General features: G+C 47.6%; 1 pseudogene across 1 annotated transcript; it reads left to right on the forward strand.

Annotated features, from left to right (window-relative positions):
* Nucleotides 1-1,520: 1,520 nt before the first annotated feature.
* LOC308252657 (serine/arginine-rich splicing factor 7-like) lies at nt 1,521-4,675 on the forward strand (annotated as a pseudogene). The gene is made up of 6 exons: nt 1,521-1,582; nt 2,867-2,984; nt 3,182-3,373; nt 3,834-3,914; nt 4,167-4,268; nt 4,500-4,675. The product of its transcript is annotated as a serine/arginine-rich splicing factor 7-like (transcript).
* The last annotated feature ends 10,978 nt before the right edge of the window (nt 4,676-15,653 follow it).

Genomic DNA, 15,653 nt, shown 5'->3' on the forward strand with positions numbered 1-15,653 from the left:
CCCTTATGAGATAAGACTTGCTTCAGTGGGGCTTTGGTGCCCACTGAGTCTGCCCCCTGAGTGTGTCCCTTATGGATCTGAGGAGTTGTAATCTGGATAGTCCTACTCAGACCACTGGGTACACTGGCTCTTGGATCTCCAAGGGTGTGCTAATTTAGCCTCTGCCTGAGGCCACCCAGCAGGAGCTACGGAGAGATCTGCAGATTCCTCTTCTTTGTTTGGGTTTTGGAGGTGCCCAGATGAGGCCCAGCTGTGAAGCAATGCAAGCTGCTGTGGGGCCTTGGGCCTTCTTTTGGATGTTCTGAGTCTTTCTGACTCAGCTGCAGTTTGCTAGGTAAGTTTAGATTTCAAAGGACCAGGCCATTCATATGCAAAAGCCTCTGTGCACAGCTTGGATAGGGCAGAGTCTCAGGGCAGAGCAAACATCAATGGCTTCCCGTCAGCCCTGTCCTAAGAGGCCCCCAGGTCTCAGTGTCCTACGGTAGTCGCTGCAAGCACCTCTGAGAGAAAGCCGCCCCCGAGTTCCACCCGCTGCCAGAGAGTCCAGTTTCTCCCCATATGAGTCTGCATCCCCAGAGTCTCCCCCGGAACTGGAGTTCAGAGCAGTAGGGAGCTTGTCTCTCCCTGCAGATTGAAAAAGCCAGCCACGTACTCAGTTGCCAGCCCGCTCCACACGCGCCTCTTACCTCTGCACTTTACTTCTGCAGCTCCTCTGAGTCTCAGTGTGCTTTTCTCTTCCCTCCTAGTTGTAGAATTTCCACTTAGCCAGCCGTCCTGTGGTTCTGGATGATGTCCATTTTGTCTTTCAGTTGTAGTTTTGAAGTGGTTGTGTGGCAGCAAGTTCAGGTGTTTACGTATGCCGCCATCTTGGTTTCTCTCCCGGATATTTTTCTTTTTTTAATTTGTTTTCAGGGAGGAAAGGAGAGGGAGAGAGAGATAGAAACATCAACGATGAGAGAGAATCATTGATTGGCTGCCTCCTGCAATGCCCCGTACTGGGGATAGAGCCCATAATCCTGACATGTGCCCCAACCCCAACCAGGAATCGAGCCTGTGATTTCCTGGTTCGTAGGTCAGCACTCAACCATTGAGCACCACCGGCCAGGTGGAGGTATTTTTCCATTGATTTTTAGAGAGAGTGGGAAGGAGGAGAGACAAGAGAGAGAAATATATTCAATGTGAGAGACATCAATTGGTTGCCTCCTGCACACACCCTGACTGGGGCCAGGGATTGAGCCTACAACCAAGGTATGTGTCCTTGAACAGGATCGAACCCGGAACCCTTCAGTTTGCAGGCGGATGCTCTCTCCACCAAGCCAAACCAATGAGGGCTATCCCTCCTTATTTTAAACTGCCACACATGGGAGTGAGGCCAGCTGGTTCCTCAATTCTTTCTCAAGTCTCTGCCCCTCTACCAATCTCCATGTACTTCTCTAATTCCCTAGTTGTAGGACTTCCATTCAGCTAGATTCCAGGTGGTTCTGAATGACGGTTTTTCTGTATTTTAGTTGTAAGTTGTGATGTGGTTGTGGGAGGCAGTGAGTACTGCATTTATCTACGCCACCATCTTGACCACTGATAGGTGAGATTGCTGGGTCAAATGGCAGTTCCACTTTTAATTTTTTGAGGAAATTCCATACCGTTTTCCACAGTGGCTGCCCCAGTCTGCATTCCCACCAGCAGTGTGCTAGGGTTCCCTTTTCCACACATACTTGCCAGCACTTATTGCTTGCTGATTTGTTAATGGTAGTCATTCTGACAGGTGTGAGGTGATAAGTCATTGCAGTTTTATTTTGCATCTCTCTGATTAGTAAGTTGAGCATTTTTTTCATATCTGTTGGCCATCTGTGTGTCCTCTTTGGAGAAGTGTCTATTCAGGTCCTTTGCCTATTTTTTAAATTGTATTGTTTGTCTTCCTGGTGTTGAATTGTATGAGTCTTTATATATTTTGGAAATTAACCCCTTATCAGGTGTATCATTGACAAATATGTGCTCCAATACAATGGGTTCCCTTTGCATTTTGAGGATGGCTTCTTTTGCTGTGCAAAAGTTTTTTAGTTTGATGCAATCCCATTTGTTTATTTCCTCGTTTCCCTTGCCCTAGGAGATATATCGGTGAAAATCCTGCTACGTAAGATGTCTGAGATTCTACTGCCTGTTTTCTTCTAGGATTTTTATGGTTTCATGACTTACATTTAAGTATTTTATTCATTTTGAGTTTATTCCTGTGCATGGTGTAAGTTGGAGGTTTAATTTCATTTTTTTTCCATGTACCTGTCCAATTTTCCCAACACCATTTATTAAAGAGACTGTCTTTACTCTGTTGTATGCTCTTGCCTCCTTTGTCAAATATTAATTGGCCATATTGGCATGGGCTGATTTCTGGGGTCTCTGTTCTGTTCCATTGGTCTATATGCCTGTTCTTGTGCCAGTACAAGACTGTTTTGATTACAATGGCGTTGTAGTATACTTCGACATTCAGTATTGTGATTCCACCAGGAGGGCTTGTTAAAACTCAGAATGCAGTCCTCCACCCACAGTTTCTGATTCAGCAGGTGTGTCTGGGGTGAGGCCAGGAATCTGTGTTTCTAATTAGTCCCCAGGCAATGCTGATGTTGCTGTGGTCTGGTTGTTACCAAAAAGGGGAGCTGGCCCTGAGTGGGTTGGCTACTAGTGTGTGGGTTCTTGACTGTGTGCAGGAAAGATTTCACAATATTTGAGTCCAGGTGATTTTTAGAGGATGTTTATTAAAGCTGAGGCAGTGAGGTAGTGCCGCTGGGACTGTTGGTGTGTTAGGTCTTTGCAGCTTTTTGTGTTACTCATATCTTGGGCATTGCGAGCTGGTTGAGACTACCTCGTGGGCCAGTCATGATGTCGCACTATGGCGGTACGGAGGAGAAACCAAGGTGTATGTTGGTAACCTGGGAACTGGTGCTGGCAAAAGAGAGTTAGAAAGGGCTTTCAGCCCTGGCTGGTTTGCCTCAGTGGATAGAGCGTCAGCCTATGGACTGAAAGGTTCCAGGTTCAATTCCGGTCAAGGGCATGTACCTTGGTTGCGAGCACATCCCCACTGGGAGGTGTGCAGGAGGCAGCTGATCGATGTTTCTAACTCTCTATCCCTCTGCCTTCCTCTCTCTAAAAAAAAAAAATAAATAAAAATTTAAAAAACAAAAAAGAATAGAAAGGGCTTTCAGTTATTATGGCCCCTTTAAGAAATCTTTCAGGATATGCCTTTGTGGAATTTGAAGAGCCTAGAGATGCAGAAGATGCAGTTCGTGGCCTGGATGGCAAAGTGATTTGTGGTTCCCGAGTGAGGGTTGAACTATCAACAGGGATGCCTCGGGAGATCTTGTTTTAATAGGCCACCTGCCTGACATCTATGGAGGAGCACAGGAGACTTGGTTGGAAAGTTAGTAAGGAGGAAATTCTGACCTAGCAAAGTTGGCTGAAAGGCTACCCCTGTTTATTGGAATTCTGACCTAGGGGAGTTGGCTGAAGGCAACTGTCCCTAATTGTTCCTTGACCTTTCCAAACAAGTCTGTGCACATGCAGACCCTCAGGTGTTTACCGGAATCTTTATGCTTAAACATAGGTGTCCTTGCTTAAAGGACATTGCAGACACATGTGTCCTCCCAAGATTACTTACCCTACTAATTGTATCCAAAAGTTAAATCTTATCTCAAACTGCTGTTACAATAAAAGCCTGAAGAAGCAGGTGAACGGGGCTGTTGGTCCCTCTAGCCAGGCAGTCCCTTAGCCCTCTCTTTCACAGAAACATGTGTCAGAGTAATCATTCATCCGTCACTCAGGGTCTACTGGTCAGCCCTGGGCAGACATCCCTTTGATCCAAATGATAGATGCTATGAGTGTGGCGAAAAGGGATATTATGCTTATGATTGTCATTGCTATACCCAGTGAAGAAGAACCAGGTCATGGTCTAGATCAGGGGTGGGCAAACTTTTTGACTCGAGGGCCACAATGAGTTCTTAAACTGGACCGGAGGGCCGGAACAAAAGCATGGATGGAGTGTTTGTGTAAACTAATATAAATTCAAAGTAAAGGAGCGGAGGGGAGAGCAAGAGAACCCTCCGCTCTTTCGGCTCCGCGGGCCGGGTAGAACAGCCAAACGGGCCGGATCCAGCCCGTGGGCCGTAGTTTGCCCATAGCTGGTCTAGATCACATTTGAGATCCAGAGGTAGACGATATTCTCACTCACAAAGCAGGAGCAGGGGAAGGAGGTCAAGATTAGCATCTCCTCGCCGAAACTGGTTTGGCTCAGTGGATAGAACGTCGGCCTGCGGACTGAAGGGTCCCAGGTTCGATTCCGGTCAAGGGCATGTACCTTGGTTGCGGGCACATCCCCAGTGGGAGGTGTGCAGGAGGCAGCTGATCGATGTTTCTCTCTCATTGATGTTTCTAGCTTTCTCTCCCTCTCCCTTCCTCTCTGTAAAATATCAATTAAAAAAAAATAAAAGATTAGCATCTCCTCGACAATCAAGATCTGTAGTTCTTCATAGATCATGATCAGCTTCATTCAGACAATCTAGATCTGGCTCTATAAAAGGATCGATCATGGTCAAGGTCAAGATCAAGACCCAAGTCTATTTCACAACCAAGAAGCAATCGTTCCCCATCAGGAAGTCTGAGAATTACAAGTCCTAAAAGAGTGGACTGAAGTTCTCAAGTTCACCTTTCAGGGAAAAGTTATTTTGTTAACATTATTATAAGGGATTTGTGATGTTTATAAAATGTAACCTAGGAAGGTTATTTCAACCATCTAATCAAAATGGATCTGGATTATTATTCTATAAATTCATCACAGCAGTAAGATAATATAAATTTCTGTTGAATGTATTAACATCTTATGGTTTGAAAATGTGGGTTTTTATTTGGCACATTTAAATAAAATGTTTCTAACTGGAAAAAAAAAAAAAAGCTGAGGCAGTGAAACAAGGAAGGGCCTAGGATATAAGAAGTAACAGGAGAGGGACTAGGCAGGGAAATGAGCCGAAGCTGTGCTGCTTTTGCTCACTAAGAAGTCAGAGAAAAGGTGCCTTGGAGACAGGTTCAGGCAGTTTGCCCAGGATGAACTGTGCTGCCCTGATTGCAAGCCTCATGGATGGGGTCCCTTAGAGTTTAGGATATGCATGCCTGTGGGGGAAGAAGAGGGGAATGGAAAGAGGAAAGTGTGCTGGTTTTGATGGGCTTTTAAAGGCAAGGGAGTTTAGGGAAGGTCTTAAGGGAGGATCTCAATGGAACAGTCATCACTTTTAAGTTGATGTGCCAAAATGAGATTTATTACTATCAACGTAAAAAGCATTCAAACCCGTAAATAATTTTTATTAGTTTATTTGAACCAAACTGTTGACAATTGCCAGAAAGCAAAATCTCAACTGATTGAAATAATGCTCCTAAGAGTGGCAGTTTTGCATCTTATTTTATACACTAGTGACCCGGTGCATGAAATTCGTGCACATTAAAAGGGGATTAATTAGAAGAAATAATTTAATATTGCTATTTGCCCTTTCTCTATAATAGAAGTGTCAGAGATGAAAGAAAATTAGTAAAATGTATATGAAAACCTTCCTCCTGTCAGAGTCTGGGGCTCACCACTGGACCCAGAGTCAAGTCTCCACCCACCCACATGCACCTCAAAATTACGTGAGACCCAGACCCAGCCTGCACCCCCCCTCATTGGGCTAGATCTAGACCTGGCCCTGCTGGGCAGGGGGCATAGACTCAGGTCCCCCAGCCCAGACCGGGGTGGGGGCATGTCTTGAGGTCCTCCATCAAGCCCCACCAGGTGGGGGACATGGCCTGAAATCCCCGGTCAAGCCCCACTGGGTGGGGGGCATGGCCTGAGGTCCCCCATCAAGCCCCGCCAGGTGGGGGGCGCAGCCTCAGGTCCCCCGGCCCAGCACCGGGAGGGGGGTGCAATCTCAGGTCCCCCGTCAAGCCCCACTGGCAGGGGGGTGCAGCCTCAGGTCCCCCGTCAAGCCCCACTTGGCGGGGGCACGGCCTGAGTTCCCCCAATCCAGCACTGGGGGTGTACCTTGAGGTCCCCCGTCAAGCCCCACCAGGTGGGGGGGTGTGGCCTCAGGTCCCCTGGCCTGGCACCGGGGCAGGGGGTGGGGCCTGAGGTCCCCTGTCAAGCCCCACAGGGTTGGGGGAGGGCATAGCCTCAGGTTCCTGCTGATTGCTCATTAAGGCTCATTATGGGAACTTGGCCTCAGCTGTGGGTGCAGCCATCTTTGTGATGGACTGCTGGTCAATTTGCATATTCCCTCTTTATTACATAGGGTCATTCTTGACTAACAACTTAAAATGAACAATTTTCCCACGGCTGTTATTTCCCCTTATCCTGCCTGCTTAGGGTTAGCCCACAGCCCTGTCTGCACAATGAGCTCACCTGCACCTCCAAGCACAGGAGACAGCACAGGACAGCACAGCTCCCCTAGGATCAGGCAGACTCATTTCAACCGATTATGTGTGTGACCTCCAGCTAATTAATGCAAGGCCACCACAAAACCAGTGGTCCCCAAGATAGAAGACGGGGGTCTAGCAGTTAAAAGTGAGACCTCTTATAGGTACACAGACCTGGATTCAAATTCTGCATTCACCATTTATTAGCTGGCACCCCTTGGGCACTCGACTTAATTTGTATGAGCTTCATTTCCTCATCTATGAGAGGGATTAAAAACAAAAAAGTTGGCCGAAACCGGTTTGGCTCAGTGGATAGAGCATCGGCCTGCGGACTCAAGGGTCCCGGGTTTGATTCCGGTCAAGGGCATGTACATTGGTTGCGGGCACATCCTTCGTGGGAGGTGTGCAGGAGGCAGCTGATCGATGTTCCTCTCTCATCGATGTTTCTAGCTCTCTATCCCTCTCCCTTCCTCTCTGTAAAATATCAATAAAATATATTTTTTAAAAAAGTTTAAAAAAAAAACCAAAAATTTGCATATTCCCTCTTTATTATATAGGATTACAATCAAAGGTGAAGCTGCAGCCCTGGCCAGTGTGTCTCAGTGGTAGAGTGTCTGCCACTGAAGGGTCACGGGGTTTGATTCCCAAAGGCATGCATTTGGGTTGCACGTTCGTTCCCTGGCTTAGGTCATGGTGTTTGTGGGAGGTCTCTATCACATCCCTGTTTCTCTCTCTCCTCTGTTTCTCCCTCCCTCCCCCTCTCTAAAAAAATGAACAGAAAAAATATCCTTGGGTGAGGGAGGATTAACAAAAAGAGAGAGAGAAGGAAAAAGAAAAAAGCGCTGGTGAAGCTGCAAGTGGGATAACTTGAAATTCATTGGTGATGGATTATAGAGGTGGGGGAAAGCAAAGCGGGGAAATATCTGAGATTGGATAAAAAATAAAATGATACATCTTTTACATAGGTGGGTACAGGACAGTTAAAAGGCAACAAATAACAGGATTTGTAGTCTCTGCTCTGATGCATTGGTTGTGCCCTGAGGGGTCCAGAAAAAGGGGAAGTTACCCTGACATTCCAAAGGTGTTTTATCTTAGATGCAAAAGACAATAGACAGGCTCAGTTAAAGATTAGCTTTTGTCAGGGAAGATTCTAGCCTAGGACTTACTAGGCTCCATAAACTGCTTTCAATTAAAAGGTGTTAATTTCAGACCATCCTTTGTGGTTATGAAGTATGGTAATGATCCCTCCTTAGGGAAAACTGCTGTTTGAAACTGCTGTTTTAGAATTCTCTGCTGTTTTGAAATTCTGTTATTTTTAGACTGTAAAATAACTGTGTTTTTTAGCTTGAATAACAGAAGAGATAAACTTAATCGTCTGACCTTGCAAGCTAGCCATCTAACGTAAGGGACTGATACGATGATACTGATGCCAGGTGTCTGTATAGATATGTACTCAAGGTTACAGGTGTCTGTATAGATATGATATGATACTCAAGATTACAAGTTGTCTGTATAGATATGGCAGGTGTTTGCTAGATATGATATGTATTCAAGGTTACAAGCTGTCTACAAAAACAACTTACACAAAGAACTAGAAGGGTATAAAAAGAAAATACTCCTACTTGTGTTTGTTCAGAATTTGACAGAGGTAATCTGCTCTGAACCTGCACGCAATAAAAATGACTCCTAACTAATTGGCTCATTAAGGCGTCTTGTCCAGCTCGCTGATTTGCGATACAACAGTTACTTTAAGTCTGAGTTTGCAAGGCTGCCAGGCTGGCCTCCCTTGAGCTTGTCAGGTTAGCAGGTGGCCCCTTTTCAGTCCACATTCCCTTAAGTTCATCTGTCCTTGGTGTGGCTGGCAAATGGCACTAATTGGATTTCTGCTATCTATCTCCCTAAGTCAGAGATTTGAGCTATTTATCCTCTGGTTGGGGAGAAGTGCAAAGCATTTGCTCTTCAGCTTAAGCGGCCTGGTTTAGGGAAGATAGGATTTTATAGATGGCTACAAACTGCTGTTTGTTTATTCATTCTGGCTTACTGGCCTGTCTCCTGGGGACCACAAATGAAAGGCTAAAGGGTAAGTGGATGTTAAGGAAGTGGTTCAAGAGTTCAGGGTGTTGGTTGGGTGTATATGCTTTGGCTTCAGACAGAACTACATTGTCACCCCCTGAGGCCTTCCTAGCTGCCCTGTTGTGAAAGGGGGCAGCAGTAGAGTTTGGGGAACCGGCTAGTATTGAAAGAAATATTAATCATGCTCTGCTACCATGATTGCTTTGTTCTGATTAAAGAAGGCACGTCTTCCCTGGCTGGAGCTCACCTGGAGATGCAGCCTTCCTCCCCATTTGGAGCTGCCCGTTATCATGGAAAGATGAGCAAGTTTGCTGCAGAAACCAGTCGCCAGCCTTTGAAGGTCCCAGCCCTTTGGCACCCCCGCAGGCCTTTGCAGACCTCCAGCCTGCTCACCTGTGAACTGCCCACCTGGCACTCCCTTTGGCTATTTCCCTTGTAACCCAGCCCTTGCACATCACTCTGCCCTTTGAAGATCCTATTCCTTCTGCATATCTATCTGTACACTGCCCTTTTGCCTACTTTCCTTTGTACTTTTACTACATAAGCAGCCGGCTTACGGTGGGGGCAGGGCAGGTTTCTGTAGCTGACCTGCTGCTCTCCCATGCTGCCGGCAGGACTGGAATCAATGCTCATGTATGATTCAACCCTGTCTCTGCTTCATTGGCTCGAGTAGTGACAGGCAGCACGGACCCATTGTTTGTCCGGTTACACTTGCACAGCCCTTCCTGCCAGGTTCTCTGCTTTCCATTTGTGTGTATGGGCCGTGGGCTGTCTCCTTCCCAGATGGTGAGGATGGTGTGTTTTCCGTGATAGAGTAGGCGTCAGATGGGCATGAACAGAGCAGGAACGGTGGGCCAGATGCAGGTCACCAGGGTGGAAAGCTGGGCTGCCTAGCAAGGGGCAAAACTGGGAAATTGTAGGGTGGGACCTGGCCCTCAGGGTGACCTTTCCTCCCCTGGCACATCGCTAGTCATGTGGCAGACCCCCTTGGAGGAGCAGTAAGGGGGCTGGAGAAGAATAGGCTCATAGATTTCCATACAAGTCTGCACAACCACTCCCTTAAGCATGAAGCCCTCAGGACAAAGAGATTCTGACTATTAGAAAGAACATGAGCCCCAGATTTAGCGGTCCTGGTAGAACACGAAGGATACTCAGGAGCAGAGAGCAAGGCAATACCTTTACTTCTGCAGGAGGGTGTGTAGCCAACACAGGGTCTGGTAAGCAAAGCACATTATGCAGTCTTTAAGGAAGACCTTTTATTTTATTTATTTTTAAAATTGATTTTAGAGAGAGAAAGGGAGAGAGAGAAACATTGATTTGTTGTTCCACTTATTTATGCTCGGGTTTTATCCTTGATGCTTGCTGTCTGTCCCTCACTCTTGATTGGTCAGAGCTTAGGTTCACATTCTTGTGTGATTGGCTAATTCAAAGGACAGGGAGGGATTGACATTTGTCATTTCAGAATGGCAGCTGCTTAAAACTCCCTTCTTTGACAGAAAAGATTAGTAGTTTATTCTCACAATTCTCATATGACCCACATCAAGTAATCTTAGGAACAAAGCCTGGGGCTGTTGACAGAGTTTTGGTTAAACTAGAGATAACATTTAGGCCTCAGTTGTGTTTCAGGTCCAGAAAAGCAGCAAAACCAGGGAGAGCTAAGTGAAGCCATGACTGACATCAGGACCAGCTGCAATGACTAATGACACCCCCACTGCCAGTGCTGACCTATCAGTGGAGACCATGGCCATGAAAGAAGACCTGGAAAGCTGATGAATATTGTTTTTTTAAAAAAACATATGTTTTGATTGATTTTAGAGAGAGAGGAAGGAAGAGGGATAGAGAGATAGTAACATCGATGGAGAGAACCATCAAATGGCTGACTCCTGCATGCCCCCTACTGGGGTTAGAACCCAAATCCCGAGCATATGCCCTGACCAGAATGAAACCAAGGACCTCTTGGTTCATGGGTTGACACTCAACCACTGAGCTACACAAGCCGGGCTGATGAATATTCTTTTGAGTGCCTCTCTTAAAATCCCCACCTTTGGAAAAGAAATAAAACCCCCTAAAATGAAGTACCCCATGTTCACACACAATCTGTCTTTCTGTCTGTCTCTCTCTGTCTGTCTGTCTCCCTCTCAAGTGTCTGTGCCTTTTCCCACCCCCTTCTTTCCCCAGGAGCACTGCCTCTGGATCGTGCGTGCCTTTCCCCTCTCCTTCCCCCTTCTCTTCTCCCAGGCATGCTTTCTTTTTCCTAAGCTCCAAGGGCCCTTCATTTGCCCCTGTAATTTGTTTTCTGAGTCCACACAGCCCAGCTGGCTCCCTTCTTCTATGTCTCACTTCTACCTCTGTGACTTTTTTTTTTTTTAAGGGAGACCTTTTACTTTACTTATTTTTAAAATTTATTTTAGAGATAGAGAAAGGGATAGAGAGAAATATTGATTTGTTGTTCCACTTATTTATGCATTCATTGGTTGACTCTTGTATGGGCCCTGACCGCAGATCAAACTCAGAACCTTGGTGTATCAGACAACACTCAAACCAACTGAGCTACCCAGCCAGGGCTCTGTGACTTTCTAAATAAACTTTCTCTTGTATTTAAGTTCTTTCCTGTGAACTCTTTCTTAGCCAAAGTCAAGGACCACGGTCTAAGTTCACCATAACATCTGGTGCTGTTCACCATAAACAATAGGCCTGTCCTACTGCAGTCAGGATTGGGGAAGGGGTGGGAAAAGGCACAGACACTTGTGCAGAGCTGCAGGACTTCAGCCCGGTAGGAAAGATTGTGACCCCAACATTTTGCCCAGATATGAAGGATAATCTGGAGCTCCCCAAGCCAAACTTATACTGCCTTCCAAATTAAAAAAAAAACAGCCCTGACCGGTTTGGCTCAGTGGATAGAGCGTCGGCCTGCGGACTGAAGGGTCCCAGGTTCGATTCCAGTCAAGGGCATGTACCTTGGTTGTGGGCACATCCCCAGTGGGGGGTGTGCAAGAGGCAGCTGATCGATGTTTCTCTCTCATCGATGTTTCTAACTCTCTATCCCTCTCCCTTCCTCTCTGTAAAAAATCAATAAAATTTATTAAAAAAAAAAAATTTGGCCCAGTGTGGCTCAGTTGGTTGGGTGACATCCTGTGCACCAAAAGGTTGCAGGTTTGATTCCTGGTCAGGGCACATGCCCAGTTTGTGGGCTCAGTTCCTGGTAGGAAGGATCTGTGAAGGAGGTAGCCAACCAATGTTTTACTCTCACATCCATGTTTCTCTCTCCCTCTCTTTTCCTCTCTCTCTAAAAATCAATAAAAAATATTTAAAAATAAATTAACAACATTCGTATCCATATCCTGTTTCACTACAGAAAATAGTAAACATAAATAGTTGTTCCTGAACACTGCAAAACAGTATCCTACCTAGACATGATGACTTTGCTGGAGCCAGCACATGGGCCACACATCCTGACGATCCTATATAATAAAGAGGTAATATGCAAATTAACCCTCACACTCTCGCACAAGATGGCCACCACCATGTGGTCAAAGATGGCCACCCCCATGTGGTCAAAGTTGGATGCCCACAAGATGGCCGGCAGGGGAGGGTAGTTGTGGGCGATCAGGCCAGCAGGGGAAGGCAGTTGGGGGCGACCAGGCCTGCAGGGAAGGGCAGTTGGGGGTGACCAGGCCTGCAGGGGAGGGCAGTTGGGGGCAACCAGGCAAGCAGGGGAGGGCGGCAGTTAGGGATGACCAGGCCTGCAGGGGAGGGCAGTTGGGGGTGACCAGGCCTGCAGGGGAGGGCAGTTAGGGGCGACCAGGTTGGCAGGGGAGGGTAGTTGGGGGTGACCAGGCCTGCAGGGAACGGCAGTTAGGGGCAACAAAGCTGGCAGGGGAGGGCGGTTGGAGGGCACCAGGCCTGCAGGGGAGGGCAGTTGGGGGTGACCAGGCCTGCAGGGGAGGGCATTGGGGGCATTCAGGCTGGCAAGGGAACAGTTAGGTGTCGATCAGGCTGGCAGAGGAGTGGTTAGGGGGTGATCAGGCTGGCAGGCAGGCGAGCGGTTGGGAGCCAGCAGTCCTGGGTTGTGAGTGGGATGTCCAGCTACCGGTTTAGGCCCGATCCCACAAGTGCACTAATTTCATGCACTGGGCCTCTAGTCTATATATATAAGAGCCTAAGCGATTGAATGACTGAATGACCTGTTGACCAGTTGCTATGACATGCACTGACCACCAGGGGCAGATGCTCAATGCAGGAGCTGCCCCCTGACGGTCAGTGCACTCCCACAGCCAACCTCCTGCAGCTTGCCAACCTCCCGCGGTCCCTCCTCCTGGCCGGCCAGCCCCCTTTGTAGGCCCGGATCACCAGTCAGGCTGAGGGACCCCACCCATGCACAAATTCGTGCACCGAGCCTCTAGTCCAGGGGTGGGCAAACTTTTTGACTCAAGGGCCACAATGGGTTCTTTTTTTTTTTTTTTTAATATATTTTATTGATTTTTCACAGAGAGGAAGGGAGAGGGACAGAGAGTTAGAAACATCGATGAGAGAGAAACATCGATCAGCTGCCTCCTGCACACTCCCCACTGGGGATGTGCCTGCAACCAAGGTACATGCCCTTGACCGGAATCGAACCCGGGACCCTTGAGTCCGCAGGCCGACGCTCTATCCACTAAGCCAAACCGGTTAGGGCCACAATGGGTTCTTAAACTGGACTGGAGGGCCTGAACAAAAGCATGGATGGAGTGTTTGTGTGAACTAATATAAATTCAAAGTAAAGGAGCGGAGGGGAGAGCAAGAGAACCCTCCGCTCTTTCGGCTCCTCGGGCCGGATAGAACAGCCGAACGGGCCGGATCCGGCCCGCGGGCCGTAGTTTGCCCACAGCTGCTCTAGTCACATATAACTAGATGTGTGTCTGTTCTTCCACTCAGGACTTACTGAGCACCTAATATGTGAACCACTGCCATTTTCAGCACTGGGGACACAGTGGTGACCAAGACAGAGGAGGTCCCTGCTCTCATGGATTTTACAATCTGATACTAATGAGTAACTGCAGAACTAATTACTAACACAATTATTTACACAATCAATTTCAATTGTGTGCTAGGGGAAAGCATAGGGTGCTGGTGATTAATGACAGTAATAAGACCTTCTGGGAGGTGGCAGTAGAGCTGAGATCTAAAGGCTAAGAAGGAGGTGACCAGGCAAAGGGGAGAAGAGTAGGTGGACTAGAGTATTCCAGGCAGGATATCAGCAGGAAGGCAGGGACCTAAGGAAGGCTTATGTGGCTGGAGACCAGTGAAGAGGGCATGTGCTCGGCAAGAATGGGTGAATGCTGCTGGAAGACAGACCATGTCAGGCTGCGCTGAGGAAACATGGCATCCTCAGGATGACAGCCCTCCTCCCTGCCGCATTTCCAGCCCTTTCCTGCCAGGGCTCCTGCTTCTGGGCTGACCCTGCTGAAATCTTTCTGGCATAGCTGCCAGGATGACCCTGCTTAAAGCATTTCAGTGACTTTTCACCTCATGAAGAGCCAACTCATGTCTTCACTGATGAAACTCCACTTTGTTCAGGTGTCCACAGCTTCCCAAACTGGCTGTGTACCCCAGCCTTGGGTCTGACTGATCTGTGGGGGGCCCTCCCACCTCCCCATCAGTGTTAGATTCAAGAATAGGGAAGTCAAGTGGCAGAGGGTGTTTGGGAAAATGTCTTGCTTTTAGGGGGAAAGCTGTAGGAAAGCACTCAGCTCTGACCAGCCACAAAGGAGGTGCAGAGAGGCGTGGAGCACTTCAGCAGCAGTGAGCAGAGGGGACCCTGCAAAGCCCTTGCTGATGCTGGGCCAGGGGAGCAAAGATGGATAGGCCCTGGCTCCACAATGAATGCTCCAATTAACCAACCACCCTAGGGCCTGCCTTAGCGCTGAACTTCCTGTCATGTGGGCTACTAACTCTTGTTTAAGCTGGCTTGAATCTGGGTTTTGTTGTTTGCATCAGCTGGCACCTTGATACTTTTAAGGACTTCAAAGAAGGACAGTTTGCATTTCTCCTCTGCCAGGTTTCTCAGCCACTTTCTCTACCACTCCTTCAGCTCCTACCCATGACTCTAATCATGTCTGACTTTGTGAAGTTCTCTTTTTAATCTCTTTGCTTGGAATACCCTGCCAACCCCAATAGAATTGGGAAACTCCTACTCATCCCTCAGAACCCATTTCAAGGGTCACTTCATCTGTAAAGCCCTCTGACACCCCTGAACAGATTAAAAGCTTCCCTCTCTGGATGTGGCTATCACCCAGAGGGTCCTCATTTTCTGAGTATTTAGAGTCAAACCTCAGTTCGCAAACATATCCATCTTGAACATTTTGGTTCTTGACCAAGTTGTTCATAGGAAAAAAATGTCTCGATTGTGGAACAAAACTTCAATTCTCAACCCAACAGCTTTTCATGCTGATACCTGTATGATTAGTCACTCATCCCTCAGACAACAAAGGAGAGAATGCATGAGTATGCGTTAGTTTACACTAAACCTCAAGTTGTTAACAACTCAGGAAATTGTGCTGTGAATATTTTCATGTATTTTTTTTTTTTTTGCTTTTGTTGCTGCTTATTGTTATTAAACTAGAGGCTCAGGTGGGGTCCCTCGGCCTGGCCTGTGCCCTCTCGCAATCCGGAACCCCTCGATGGATGTTGGAGAGCTGGTTTCAGCCCGATCCCCGTAGGCCAGGCCGAGGGTCTCCACCGGTGCACAAATCCGTGCACTGGGCCTCTAGTATGCATATAAGATCTTTGGTTAATCTCTTCCCGCCCTCTCCCTGTCCCCTTCCCTCTGAGATTCATCAGTCTGTTCCATGTTTCCATGCCTGTGCATTGAGTGCCTGCCCCCTGGTGGGTACTGTGCGTTATAGCTACCGGCTGGTCAGCTGGTTGGCCAGTTGCTTAGGCTTTTATATATATAGATATGTACAGTAAGTCCCCATGGGTCCTGAGAAGGTTAGTGATAGCAGCAAAGTGGAAAGTTGGGAGAACAATGATTGAGCTTTAAAAAGAAATAATTGTGGCCCTAACCAGTTTGGCTAGGTGGATAGAGCATTGGCCTGCGGACTGAAGGGTTCTGGGTTCAATTCCAGTCAAGGGCACATGCCCGGATTGCGGGCTCCATCCCCAGTGGAGAGTGTGCA

Source organism: Plecotus auritus, assembly GCF_963455305.1.
Source record: "Plecotus auritus genome assembly, chromosome: 7".
NCBI classification, from domain to species: domain Eukaryota; kingdom Metazoa; phylum Chordata; class Mammalia; order Chiroptera; family Vespertilionidae; genus Plecotus; species Plecotus auritus.